At 43.8% G+C, this 13,724-nt stretch overlaps 1 protein-coding gene across 1 annotated transcript in view; it reads right to left on the bottom strand.

The window, feature by feature from the left end:
• The window catches only part of LOC129869089 (5-hydroxytryptamine receptor 2C-like), a 30,045-nt gene extending 17,087 nt beyond the window's left edge, over positions 1–12,958 (bottom strand). The window contains exon 1 of the mRNA XM_055943587.1: positions 12,790–12,958. The gene's annotated coding sequence lies outside the window, so the exon portion shown is untranslated. The remainder of the gene's footprint in view (positions 1–12,789) is intronic.
• Positions 12,959–13,724: the final 766 nt, after the last annotated feature.

Genomic DNA, 13,724 nt, shown 5'->3' with positions numbered 1-13,724 from the left:
AATAATCTTAAACACAACCAAAACAAACGGCAAATGCATCCAACAAGTTTGTAGAGTAACAAGTTTGATGTAGTCTTTTGCGTGCTAGGAATATGGGACCAAATACTAAACCTTTGACTACTTTAGTTATAAGAATCTTTAGGGGTGTCAATCATTTTGACCCCTACCTTTTTGAGAAAATAAGTATTACTTGTTAAAGAAAATCTCTTTCTCTGAGCAATTGTAATAGTATAAAATAATCTAATTCCACAATTTTTGTGAGCATACAATATAGCTCAGTATTTGACTGATTTATTATATACAGTCATTATTGCTCGTCTTTATCAAGGGTGTCAATAATTTAGCACCCCACTGTATATGAAAATACTGCCTAATATTAAACATTTAAAATCCAAACAGCTGGAGTAGAGACAAATTTAAAAATGTTGCTTCACTGTCAAAATACATATTTTTGCAACCAAACTCCTTGTTATTGCATTTCCAATTTCCATTTGAGTGTGTTGCACATGCATTCAGTAGCATCTATGAATCACATGAATATGAAGGCATACAGTAAACGTATGAAAGCGTGTATACTCATTTTAAATGTATATAGTTCGGTCCTTGTGATGTTCTTGTCTATCAATGTTATGAATTATATCATGATTTCTGTTTTGTGTGGACCCCAGGAAGAGTAACTGCTGCTTTAGCACTAGCTAATGGGGATCCTAATAAACAACTAAATACTACATATGGAGGGGAGTGTATATATATATATATATACCCATTGATTCTTGAAGAACATAATTCCTCATAAGGTTAGTTCAACTGTCGCACTCCATCAAAACCCCAAATCTAAGCTTGTTTCACTCCAATGTCTGTAAACATTGTAAATGTTAACACACACTGTGTAGCCTAAAAGCAGAAAGAGAGAAACCGTTGCGATTTTATAACTGGACGTCAGGGCCCTGGGCACATACCCTTCATGCCTGGTCGGTAATTCGGCCATGATTAGGCCTACTACAAATTTAGATAGCTTGCTAGACTAATTTACCAATATATATATATTTTTGGGCTGACATGGACTAAGTGAGTGATGGCCAGTGACTCACATAACTAGAGGAAAACTGCTGACGACCAACCAAATTTGTGTTTTCCACTATTCTAAATCTCAACAGTAAGTTTATGCCCAGGGCTGGCCCTGCTCAATTAGCTGCAAATTAATTCCCTCCACAACCTCCCTCCAAGGCTAGTTTTGGTTACCCTCCCTACTCCTATCCATAGGACAGGCCTGGGACTCTGCTGCCCCACCATGGCAGCCACAACCCTGCAACAGGAGCCACACCAGAAAAAAGGTTTGTGTTTTCCTGGGGTCAAAGTTCAGGATTTCACCAGGTTGTTTCCCGAGGCTGTGAGTCAGTCACCGGGGGCTGATACTGTCATGGTTCATGTGGGGTCAAAGTTCAGGATATCACCAGGTTGCTTCCCGAGGCTGTGAGTCAGTCACCGGTGGCTGATACTGTCATGGTTCATGTGGGGTCAAAGTTCAGGATATCACCAGGCTGCTTCCCGAGGCTGTGAGTCAGTCACCAGGGGCTGATACTGTCATGGTTAATGTGGGGTCAAAGTTCAGGATATCACCAGGTTGCTTCCCGAGGCTGTGAGTCAGTCACCTGGGGCTGATAATGTCATGGTTCATGTGGGGTCAAATGACATTATGAAGGGCAGTTGAGAACAGCTGAAAATGGATTTTAAAAAACTGATTGGGTCTCTACTTGACAGCAACAAACGCCCTGCCCTCCCTAAATCGTGGCATTGAACGGTTCAGCAGACTTTTAGCCCTCTATAACTGGCTGTGTGACTATTGCAGCTCCGTGGGTGTAACATTTATTGACAATTTTGATACCTTCTGGAAACAAATCTTGTATTATAAGGAGGATGGGGTCCACCCAAATCATTTGGGTTCCTGGATAGTTCCACAACATTATAAGGCTGCATTGAGACAATGTCTTATCAATGACCCAAGTCTAGCTCATTTAATCCCTACCATTGTGTCTCTGAGTTGTGATAATGCTTCAGCAAATGTATATTATCCCAGGGGAGTTGGAAGACACAATGTAAGTAATCTAATGTATGTCCATCTTACTGCCCTGAATGCCTCTGCTGATCCTACAGCTATTGTATGCAGTAATCATATGCCTATGAACCAGAGTAATACTGTTAACACTGAGGTGGTGTGCCCTAGTAGGAAGTCCCCTGTGTGCAGCTCACCCTGCACTTATAAAAAATAACCTGAGCATGTCTACCTCTGCTAAGCTTCCCAGTAAAGCAAGAAAAATAATCAAGAATCCCAGAAAAGTGTCCACGTTAACATATGTAGCTTAAGAAATAAGGTTAATGAAATCAATAACTTGCTAGTAACAGATGACATTGATATTATGACAATCTCTGAAACTCACTTAGATAATACCTTTGATGATACAGTGGTAGCAAGACATGGTTATAAGATCTACAGAAAATAAAATGCAGATGGGGGCAGTGTTGCGGTCTATATTCAGAACCACATTCCTGTAAAGCTTAGAGAGGATCTCATGTTAAATACTGTTGAAGTAATATGGCTACAGGTTCATCTGCCTCACCTAAAGCCCATTCTGGTGGGAAGCTGCTATAGACCACCGAGTGCTAACAGTCAGTATCTGGATAGCATGTGTGAAATGCTTGATAATGTATGTGATAACAATAGAGAGGTATACTTTCTGGGTGATTTAAATATTGACTAGCTTTCATCAGGCTGCCCACACAAGAGAAAGCTTCAAACTGTAACTAGTGCCTGCAACCTGTTTCAAGTTATCAACCTACCAGGGTAGTTACAAACAGTACTGGAATGAAATGAACATGGATTGGTCATATCTTTACTAATGTTGCAGAAATTTGTTTGAAAGCAGTATTCAAAGCCATCGGATGTAGCCATATCTAGGAAAACCAAAGTTCCAAATGCTGGGCCTAATATTGTGTATAAGAGGTCATACAATAAGTTTTGTAGTGATACCTATGTTGCTGATTTGTTGGTCTGTGGTGTGTAATGACGAGCAACCAGACGTTGCACTTGACACATTTATGAAATTGCTTATCTCAGTTACTAATGAGCATGCACCCATTAAGAAAATGACTAAACTGTTAAATCCCTGTGGATTGATGAGGAATTGAAAAATTGTATGGTTGAGACGGATGAGGCTAAAGAGATGGCAAATAGGTCTGGATGTACAACCGGTTGGTAAATATACTGCAAATTGAGAAATCATGACACTAAACTGAATAAAAAAAGAAGAAACTAAACTATGAAACAAAGATAAATGACAAAGAATTATAGTAAAAAGCTTTGCAGCACCTTAAATGACATTTTGGGCAAAAAAGTCAAACTCCATCATTCATTGAATCAAATGGCTCATTCATCAGAAAACCCACTGATATTGCCAACTACTTCAATGATTTTTTCATTGGCAAGATTAGCAAATTTAGGCATGACATGCCAGCAACAAATGCTGACACTACTGTACACAACCGAGTATATCTGACCAAATTATGAAAGACAAGCATTATAATTTTGAATTCCGTAAAGTAAGTGTGGAAGAGGTAGACATTTTTGTTGTTGTCTATCAACAATGACAAGCTACCGAGGCCTGAAAACTTGGATGGAAAATTACTGACGATAATAGCGCATGATATTGCCACATCTTCAATTTATGCCTACTAGAAAGTGTGTGCCCTCAGGCCTGGAGGGAAGCAAAAGTTATTCCCTTACCTAAGAATAGTAAAGCCCCCATAACTGGCTCGAATAGCTGACCAATCAGCCTGTTACCAACCTTTAGTAAACTTTTGGGAAAAATTGTGTTTTACCAGATGCAATGCTATTTTACAGTAAACAAATTGCCAGACTTTCAGGACGCTTACAGGGAAGGTATCATGACACAAGGCGAGACCTAGATGCAGACACAGGAGGCAGATGTTTGGAGTCTGACAATATTTATTAATCCAATAGTGGAAGGTAAGAGAATGGTTGTGAACAGGCAAAAGGGTCAAAACCAGTTCAGAGTTCAAAAGGTACCGAAGGGCAGGCAGAATCAAGGTCAGGCCAGGCAGGATGATCAGGCAGGTGGGAAAGAAGTCCAGAGTCAGGCAGGGGTCAAAACCGGGAGGACTATCAAAAAGAGAATAGAAAAAGGAGTACAGGAAAAACGCGCTGGTTGACTTGACTAGCATACAAGACGAACTGGCACAGAGAGACAGGAAATACAGGGATATATACACTGGGGAAAACAAGTGACACCTGGAGGAGGTGGAGTCAATAACAAGGACAGGTGAAACTGATCAGGGTGTGACAGTACCCCTCCCCCTCTAGGGACGCCACCTGGCATCCTACCTGGGCGCATACCTGGCTGACCGGGGTGTCGGCGGTGGAAGTCGGTGATGAGGGCTGGATCCAGGATGCCTCTAGCGGCAACCCAGCACCTCTCCTCCGGGCCGTAACCCTCCCAGTCAACCAGGTACTGGAAACCCCTGCCCCGTGGTCGAACATCCAGGCGACGTTTTACCGTGTAGGCCGGATGGCCATCAATGACACGGGAAGGGGGGTTGGGCCTGGCGACAGAAGACAAAGAACAGTGAGACAAGGACTTAATCTTAAGACACATGGAAGGTAGGGTGAATATGGAGGGTACGGGGTAACACAAGACAGACAGCAGTGGAACTCAGGACTCTGGAGATGGGAAAAGGACCAATGAAATGAGAGGACAGTTTGTGGGACTCTACCCAAAGGGGCCTGTCCCATGTGGACAGCCATACCCTCTGCCCAATGCGGTAGCGGGGAGCTGGGGTCCGGCGAAGGTCCGCTTGTCGTCAATACCTGGAGTTGGTCTTGAGAATAGCCTCCCTGGCTCTTCCCAAGGTACGTCAACAGTAGCAGACAAACATCTGGGCTGAGGGTACGCTGACCTCCTGCTCTTGTTCAGTGAGGACTGGAGGCGGATACCCCATGGAGCACTCGGAAGGGGAGAGTCCCGTGGCAGAACTGGGAAGAGTGTTCCCAGGCATACTCCACCCAGACCAGTTGACGGCTCCAGGTAGTGGGGTTGGTTGAGACCAAGCACCTTATGGTGGTCTCCAGGTCTTAGTTGGCTCGCTCCGACTGATCGTTAGTTTGGGGATGGAATCCGGATGACAGGCTGGCCGACGACCCAATAAGGGTGCAGAATGCCTTCCAGAACTGAGACGAGAACCCCGATCGGAGACCATGTCTACCGGGAGTCCATGGATCCAGTAGACACGCTGCACCATAAGCTGGGCCGTCTCCTTGGCAGAAGGTAGTTTGGGGAGAGGGATGAAATGGGTGGCCTTGGAGAACCGGTTGAGTACCATCAGAATGACAGTGTTGCCATCAGACGGAGGGAGCCCAGTGACATAGTCCAGATATATTTCAGACCAGTGACGATGAGGAACCGTTAGTGGCTCCAGGAGGCCAGAAGGAGCTTGCCGTGGAGTCTTGTTTTGAGAACACACGGTGCATGCGGTGACGAAGGCAGAGACGTCAGGGACCATTGTGGGCCACAAGAAACGTTGTCGAAGGAAGGCTAGTGTACGACGGGACCCTGGATGACAGGTCAGCCTGGAGAAATGAGCCCATTCCAGGACCTGGGACCGGACTGGATTATGGAAAAACAGCCGGTTAGCTGGGGCCCCTTCAGGTCCAGGCTGGGAGCGTTGTGCCTCTTGGACCAGGTTCTGAATACCCCAATCCAGTGGAAGCAAGGCATGAGGTAGGGAGAATGGTTTCAGAGGTTGAGGGTGCAGCAGAGGAACTGTATAGGCGGGAGAGAGCGTCAGGCTTCACATTCTTTGAAGTTAAATCTGGTGAGCAGGAGGGCCCACCAGGCTTGCCTGGAGTTGAGGCGCTTGGATGTACGGAGATCTTCCAGGTTTTTATTGTCGGTCCAGGCCAGGAATGGCTGTTCTGCTCCTTCCAGTCAGTGCCTCCACTCTTCCAACGCCATCTTCATCGCCAGGAGAACACGGTTGCCAACATCGTAGTTCCTTTCAGCAGGATTGAGACGATGGGACAGGAATGCACAGAGATGAAGCTTCTGGTACTGGGCAAATCCTACATAGATTTGTGTGAATTGGGTATATGTTGTGTAATTTGTTAGATATTACTTGTTAGATATTACTGCACTGTCGGAGCTACAATTGAAGTCGGAAGATTACATACACCTTAGCAAAAATACATTTAAACTCAGTTTTTCACAATTGCTGACATTTAATCCTAGAAAAAATTCCCTGTTTTAGGTCAGTTAGGATCACCACTTTATTTTAAGAACGTGAAATGTCAGAATAATAGTAGAGTATGATTTATTTCAGTTTTTATTTCTTTCATCAAATTCCCAGTGGGTCAGAAGTTTACATACACTCAATTAGTATTTGGTAGTATTGTCTTTAAATTGTTTAAATTTGGTCAAAAGTTTCGAGTAGCCTTCCACAAGCTTCCCACAATAAGTTGGGTGAATTTTGGCCCATTTTTCATGACAGAGCTGGTGTAACTGAGTCAGGTTTGTAGGTCTCCTTGCTCGCACGCGCTTTTTCAGTTCTGCCCACAAATTTTCTATAGGATTGAGGTCAGGGCTTTGTGATGGCCACTCCAAAACCTTGACTTTGTTGTCCTTAAGCCATTTTGCCACAACTTTGGAAGTATGCTAGGGGTCATTGTCCATTTGGAAGACCCATTTGCGACCAAGCTTTAACTTCCTGACTGATGTGTTGAGATGTTGCTTTAATATGTCCACGTACTTTTCCTACCTCATGATGCCATCTATTTTGTGAAGTGCACCAGTTCCTTCTGCAGCAAAACACCCCCACAACATGATGCTGCCACCCCTGTGCTTCATGGTTGGGATGGGGTTCTTCGGCTTGCAAGCCTCCCTCTTTTTCCTCCAAACATAACAATGGTCATTATGGCCAAAGAGTTCTATTTTTGTTTCATCAGGCCAGAGGATATTGCTCCAAAAAGTACGATATTTGTCCCCATGTGCAGTTGCAAATCGTAGTCTGGCTTTTTTTTTATTTTGTATAAATTTTATCCCCTTTTGTCCCCAATTTTCGTGGTATCCAATCACTAGTAATTACTATCTTGTCTCATCGCTACAACTCCCGTACGGGCTCGGGAGAGACAAAGGTCGAAAGTCATGCGTCCTCCGAAGCACAACCCAACCAAGCCGCACTGCTTCTTAACACAGCGTGCCTCCAACCCGGAAGCCAGCTGCACCAATGTATCGGAGGAAACTCTGTGCACCTGGCCCCTTCGGTTAGCGCGCACTGTGCCCGGCCTGCCACAGGAGTCGCTGGAGCGCGATGAGACAAGGATATCCCTACCGGCCAAACCCTCCCTAACCCGGACGACGCTAGGCCAATTGTGCGTTGCTCCACGGACCTCCCGGTCGCTGCCGGCTGCGACAGAGCCTGGGCGGGAACCCAGAGACTCTGGTGGCGCAGCTAGCACTGCGATGCAGTGCCCTAGACCACTGCGCCACCCGGGAGGCCCGTAGTCTGGCTTTTTTATGGCGGTTTAGGAGGAATGGCTTCTTCCTTGCTGAGCGGCTTTTCAGGTTATGTCGATATAGGACTCGTTTTACTGTGGATATAGATACTTTTGTACCTGTTTCCTGCAGCATCTTCACACAATCTTTGCTGTTGTTCTGGGATTGATTTGCACTTTTTGCACCAAAGTACATTAATCTCTAGGAGACAGAACGCGTCTCCTTCCTGAGCTGTATGACGGCTGCGTGGTCCCATGGTGTTTATACTTGCGTACTATTATTTGTACAGATGAACCTGGTACCTTCAGGCATTTGGAAATTGCTCCCAAAGATTATCCAGACTTGTGGAGGTCTACAAATATTTTCTGAGGTCTTGGCTGATTTCTTTTGATTTTCCCATGGTGTCAAGCAAAGAGGCACTGAGTTCTAAGGTAGGCCTTGAAGTACATCCACAGGTACACCTCCAATTGACTCAAATGATGTCAATTAGCCTATCAGAAGCTTCGAAAGCCATGACATCATTTTCTGGAATTCTCCAAGCTGTTTAAAGGCCTAGTCAACTTAGTGTATGCAAACTTCTGACACACTGGAATTGTGATACAGTGAATTATAAGTGAAATAATCTGTCTGTAAACAATTGTTGGAAAGTACACAAAGTGCATGTCCTAACCGACTTGCCAAAACAATAGTTTGTTATCAAGAAATTTGTGGAGTGGTTGAAAAATGACTTTTAATGACTCCAACCTAAGTGTATGTAAACTTCCGACTTCAACTGTAGAAGCACAAGCATTTCGCCACACCCGCAATAACATCTGCTAGTCACGAGTATGTGACCAATAAAATTTGATTTGAACACAAACATAGACACATGCATACAAACTCACCATAACATACGCACTATATACACATGCACACATGGATTTTGTGTTATAGATATGTGGTAGTAGAGTAGAGGCCTGAGGGCACACACATGTTGTGAAAGCTGTTATTAATGTATTGTAATGTTTAAAAAAATGTATAACTGACTTAATTTTGCTGGACCCCAGGTAGAGCAGCTGCTGCCTTGGCAGCATCTAATGGGGATCTATAATAAATACAAATACCAAGGCCTCCTGTGCACAACCAGAATGGAGCATTGGCAGCCACTCCGGTCCCCTGCAGCAGCTCAACTCTTTTGGTGGGACCTTCATCCGTGTCGACTGAGATCTGGCAACGCCGCTTTCCCAGTTCCAGCCCTGCATCCAGCGACTTGAGGGAGGTCTGTCAAATGCTCCGTCTGTTCTGCTCTCACGTGGTTGGCCAGGGACCTTGGCAAAGTCTCAGCTCTCTCAACAAATAGCTGCAGATGACCCTATGCCTGTTACCTCTTATGGGAATGAGCTGAATACCCCCTCTGACTTTAAATATCGTAGGGGGTTGGGCTAATGCTAATAAATGTGCGAAGTATGATTTTTTTTGAAATGACACAATTTACATTTGAGTACAGGACTCGTGTGCTGACATTCTGGCTTTCTCAGAAACATGGATCTGTGTCTGATAAAGATATTGAAGTACATTGTTATAATGACATTTGAGCTCATGGTTGTAGATGTGTCCATAAACCAGAGACACATATAATTGTTGATGGGGTATACCGCCCCACTGCTGCCATGGCGGATGCTATTGGTGCTATATCTGAGTGTTTAACACCTTTTCTCTCCTCAGAGTTGGTTATTTTAGGGATTTTAATTTAGATTGGCTATATCCGGCCTCAGATCAATTTAAGAGTATATGGATTGACTTTAATTTGACTCAATTGATCTCAAAACCCACACTGCTAAATGTGAAAAACCCTGTTTATTCCTCATTGATTGATTTAATTCCCCATAAATATTTGTCTATTGGAGTATTTGCAAATGATCTCAGGTATCATTGTCTCATAGTATATATTACAGATACGAAACAGCAAAATACTCATCCTCGTTTAATTACGAAGAGACATTTAAAAAAGTTTCCTCAAGGGTTTTTACATGACATGTTCTACTCTGATTTAGCCACGATCTCTTGTAAATCCTGACCCTGAGCTGGCTCTAGAAAATGTATCCTCCATATTTATTCCTCTGGCAGATAAACAATTCAGAGTCAAAAATAAATCTAACACCTCTGAGCTATCTGAGCTCATTCAGTTGAAAAGTCCGGCCTGGGCCAAAGCAAGGCAAACTGACTGTAGTGGACTGGCAATCTCTTAGACAATTGAGAAACAGATGTATTATCTCGATTTAAGAACGCTAAATCAAGCTACTTTTTAAGCTCTATCTCTGGCAGGTAATCAGTAAATGCACTGAAGCGTACAAATTCATTTTCTTCCCTGCCTAAGCAAGTTCCCTCTGACTCTGGCATCATAACTGAGAAGAATGGAATAAGTGATTGTTTTAATCATCATTTTATCTCGGTAGGCTTTTTAATTGAGAGAAATGGTTGTTTATTTGACCCTGGTCAGTGATATGACTGCACTTCCCTCTGCAAGCCTCTAGCTGACTCGACGGTTAACCCATCAACTTCAAGTGAATCTTTGTTTTCGTCTAAACAATTTGCTATCTGTGATGTGCTAGATGCTTTGCTTAAGGGGCGGCAGGTAGGCTAGTGGTTAGGGTGTTGGGCCAGTAACTGAAAGATTGCTGGTTTGAATCCCTGAGCTGACAGGGTAAAAATCTATCATTCTGCCCCTGAACAAGGCAGTTAACCCACTGTTCCCTTGTAGGCTGTTATTGTAATTAAGATTTTATTTTTAACTGACTTGCCTAGTTAAATAAAATAAAAATATTGATGTAAAAAAACAAATCTACTGGGGATTGCCCGCTTGATTGCTGAATTATTGACCCATATTTTTTACCTGACTATTATATCTGTCACTATCCCCAAAGTTTGGAAGGCGGCCCGTGTACAAACCGATTCTGGGTGCTGTACTTTCTACATGAACAATATCGACTTGTCTGTAAAGAAAATGTAACCTGCTGTCACGTGTGCTCCCTCTCTCACCATGCTGCTTGTTATGTCGCACACCTGTCACCATCGTTACACGCAGAATGACGCCTCACCAAAGGGAAGCATCAGGGTGTGGCTTTTTTTTTTTTTTTTTTTTGGAGGTGATGTCGTGCCCGGGTGTTATAACCGGAGCTACCTGGGAGGCCTCAGCCGGTTTGTCGGTTTCCCGTGCCTCGGCAGGTTCGATGGGTTCCCCTGCCTCTGCTGGCTCCACAGGTTATAGGTTGCCATGCCTCAGCATGGTTGAGACCTCCCCAGCCTAACTGGGGAGGTCTCAACCACCTTATCAGGCTCTCACGCCTCAGCCGGTTCGTCAGGTTTTTGCGCCTCAGCAGAGGCGGCTGGTCTGCTCCTGATCCCCGGGATCGTCCCTGTGGTTGGCGTCCTGCGCTGGAGCTGAACGCGACGGGGAGTGCGTACTGTCACGTATGCTGTCTCTCCGGCGCTCTAGGTCGCCATGCTCCCGCGCCTCAGCTGGATCGACAGGTTCCCGCGCCTTAGCAGAGGTGACCGGTCCGCTACTGATCCCCAGGATCGATCGTCATCTTGGTCAGCGTCCTGCGGCTGGGGCCGCGCGTCGGGGAGGGGGTACTGTCACATATGCTCCCTCTCCGGCCTCGCGGTCACCAGGCTGCTCGTTATGGTGCACACTGATCACCATCGTTACGTGGATTATGACACTCACCTGGATTCCATCACCTCCTTGATTACCTGTGATTATATGTCACTTCCTTTGGTTCCTTCCCCAGGCGTCATTGTTTCTGTTCCAGTGTCTTGTCGGTGCTCTGTTTGTTTTTCTTGTTTTGTTCATTTATTTAACAAATTTATTCACTCCCTGAACTTCCTTCCGGACTCTCAGCTTACATCGTTACACCTACACTTGTATGCCAATGATACTGTTGTGCATACTATTGCCCCCATGGTTGACTAGACTCTCTCTGATCTACAGTCTGCCTTCATTGTATTACAGAAACATTTTATTGAACTGAAACCAGTATTGAATGCAGGTAAAACTAAGTATGATCAATGGGCCTCACCCAGCTTGGTATTTCGACCATGCATACTACAAATGTAGTTGTTACCAATCCAAAATTGTTTTGCTGACATGGGCTAATTGAGTGACTGCTGATGCACCACCAAATTTCGAAATTGCACCTTGTGTATTCTACTATTCTAACTCTCAACAGTAAGATGAGACCCCGACTGAGTTTCTAAAATAAAACACAAAAACAGTTGCCCAACCCTGATGTAAGAAAGCAGATTATTCAGTTGACTTTCCTGTCGGTCCTAGACTATGGCGACATCATCTATATGAACCAAGCTGCTACTTCATTTTATCCGTTAGATACAGTTCATCATAGCGCATTGCGCTTTATTACAGGCGATAATTGTAGTACTCATCACTGCAGCTACCAGAAAGTTTGGTTGCCCGCTTTGATGCCACGTAGGTTGATAAAGTACATTGCTATGTTTTCATGTATAAAGCGCTTTTACAAAAAGTTCCACTGTACCTAACATCTTCCCTTAACTTTAGACACGCGTGTTACCACCCACGGTCTCAGGGATGGCTAACTCTGGAAATTCCTTTGGTCTCTACTGAGTTAGTAAATCCGTTGTTTGTTTTATTGCAGCTTATTTGTGGAACAATATTCAAAATATTCTTAAATGTGATGTTCTGGTGTCTCTAGGACAATTCCGAAAGCTGATTGAGGACCTTATTACTGATGAATGTGTTTGTTTTTTATGACCGTGTTTTTCTCTCTTTCTGCTTGAATTTTGAATTTATATTTTGATGTGTGTATTTTCTGTCATTTGTAATTCAGCGCTCATCTGTAAAAGATAGCTTGGTCTCAGTATGACTCCCTGATAAAACGAACTCATGTTGATCTCATGCACTGTGAGTCCTTGCATCTCGAGCTCCATCTATGAATTTGAGAATGTTCAATTTTTTTCAGCCCATCCCTCAGCTTTAGGCTATAGCTAATCAATTTCAAATGGCTAGGGCTTCCATTTGAAAACGAATTAAGGATTGTGGCTTTATAAAAATGTGGCTATTTAGAGTGGCTATTTAGAACTGAGAATCCTACAACTCTGTCTGTATAATAGCAAATTAATTCACAGAGTGCTCGTAATTCACAGAGCGCTTGTATATCTTTACATAGGATAACCCATCTACTGTATTTCAAAGCGAGAAGTTACATACCGCCGATGATACTGTCGGATGTTCTGCGCACACTTTTCGTTTTCACTTCCTCAAAAACGTGTTTTCCATCATAACCCCATGTATTTCGGCTTCCTTTCATGAGAACTGTCGGTGTATAATCTGCGTCAGTTACAGTTGAAAACGTGTATCATCTGACTTCAAGTCGAGAACAAACCCACCCAGTGAGCACTGTCCGGCGCCGACGTCCATTCGACATTGAAAAGACGTTGAAATTTGGCCTTGGACCGAACCATATCAGGTTCAGATTTGATTTCAATGTACAGATACGTCCGGACTGGATCAAACCTGAACCCATCATAGATGTCTATGTTTCACAAGTCTGGACAATGCAGCACCTTACCGTGGAGTACAGCAGAGTACAGTACAGTAAAGTACAGTTCATTACAGTACAGTAGAGTACAGTAATATACAGTAAAGTAGAGTAGCCTATAGTTCAGTACACTACAGTAGAGCACAGTAGAGTAAAGTATATTGTACTGTACTTTACCTTACTGTTCTCTACTATACTAAACTCTACTGTACTGTTACTGAACTAAATTCTACTGTACCGTACTGAACTAAACTCTACTGTGCTCTACTGTACTGTACAGTGCTGTCCAAACTTGTGAGACATAGACGTCCAGTCTGGACAGACCATGTGGTCCTGTTTTGGGGGTGGATCCCATTAGAATAATACTTGCTTTGCAAGTGTTCCTTTTTACATTTACATTTTGGGCTTTTAGAAGACGCTCTTATCTAGACTTTCAAAAATAATAACATCGCTTAGCCTCTCACATGAAACGACTGTCTTTCCTAAAGTTTTTTGTCTTGCCGACATAGTGGTGCACACACTGAACAATGTTGCACAAACGGGGGTCACACAATACAAGGTTCTTCACTTGGTCATGGGGATTCGCGATACCACGCTGTCTCGT

Source organism: Salvelinus fontinalis, chromosome 13 (genome assembly GCF_029448725.1).
Source record: "Salvelinus fontinalis isolate EN_2023a chromosome 13, ASM2944872v1, whole genome shotgun sequence".
NCBI lineage: Eukaryota > Metazoa > Chordata > Actinopteri > Salmoniformes > Salmonidae > Salvelinus > Salvelinus fontinalis.
Note: the sequence above shows the minus strand (reverse complement) of the source record. Positions and strands in the feature narration are given on the sequence as shown.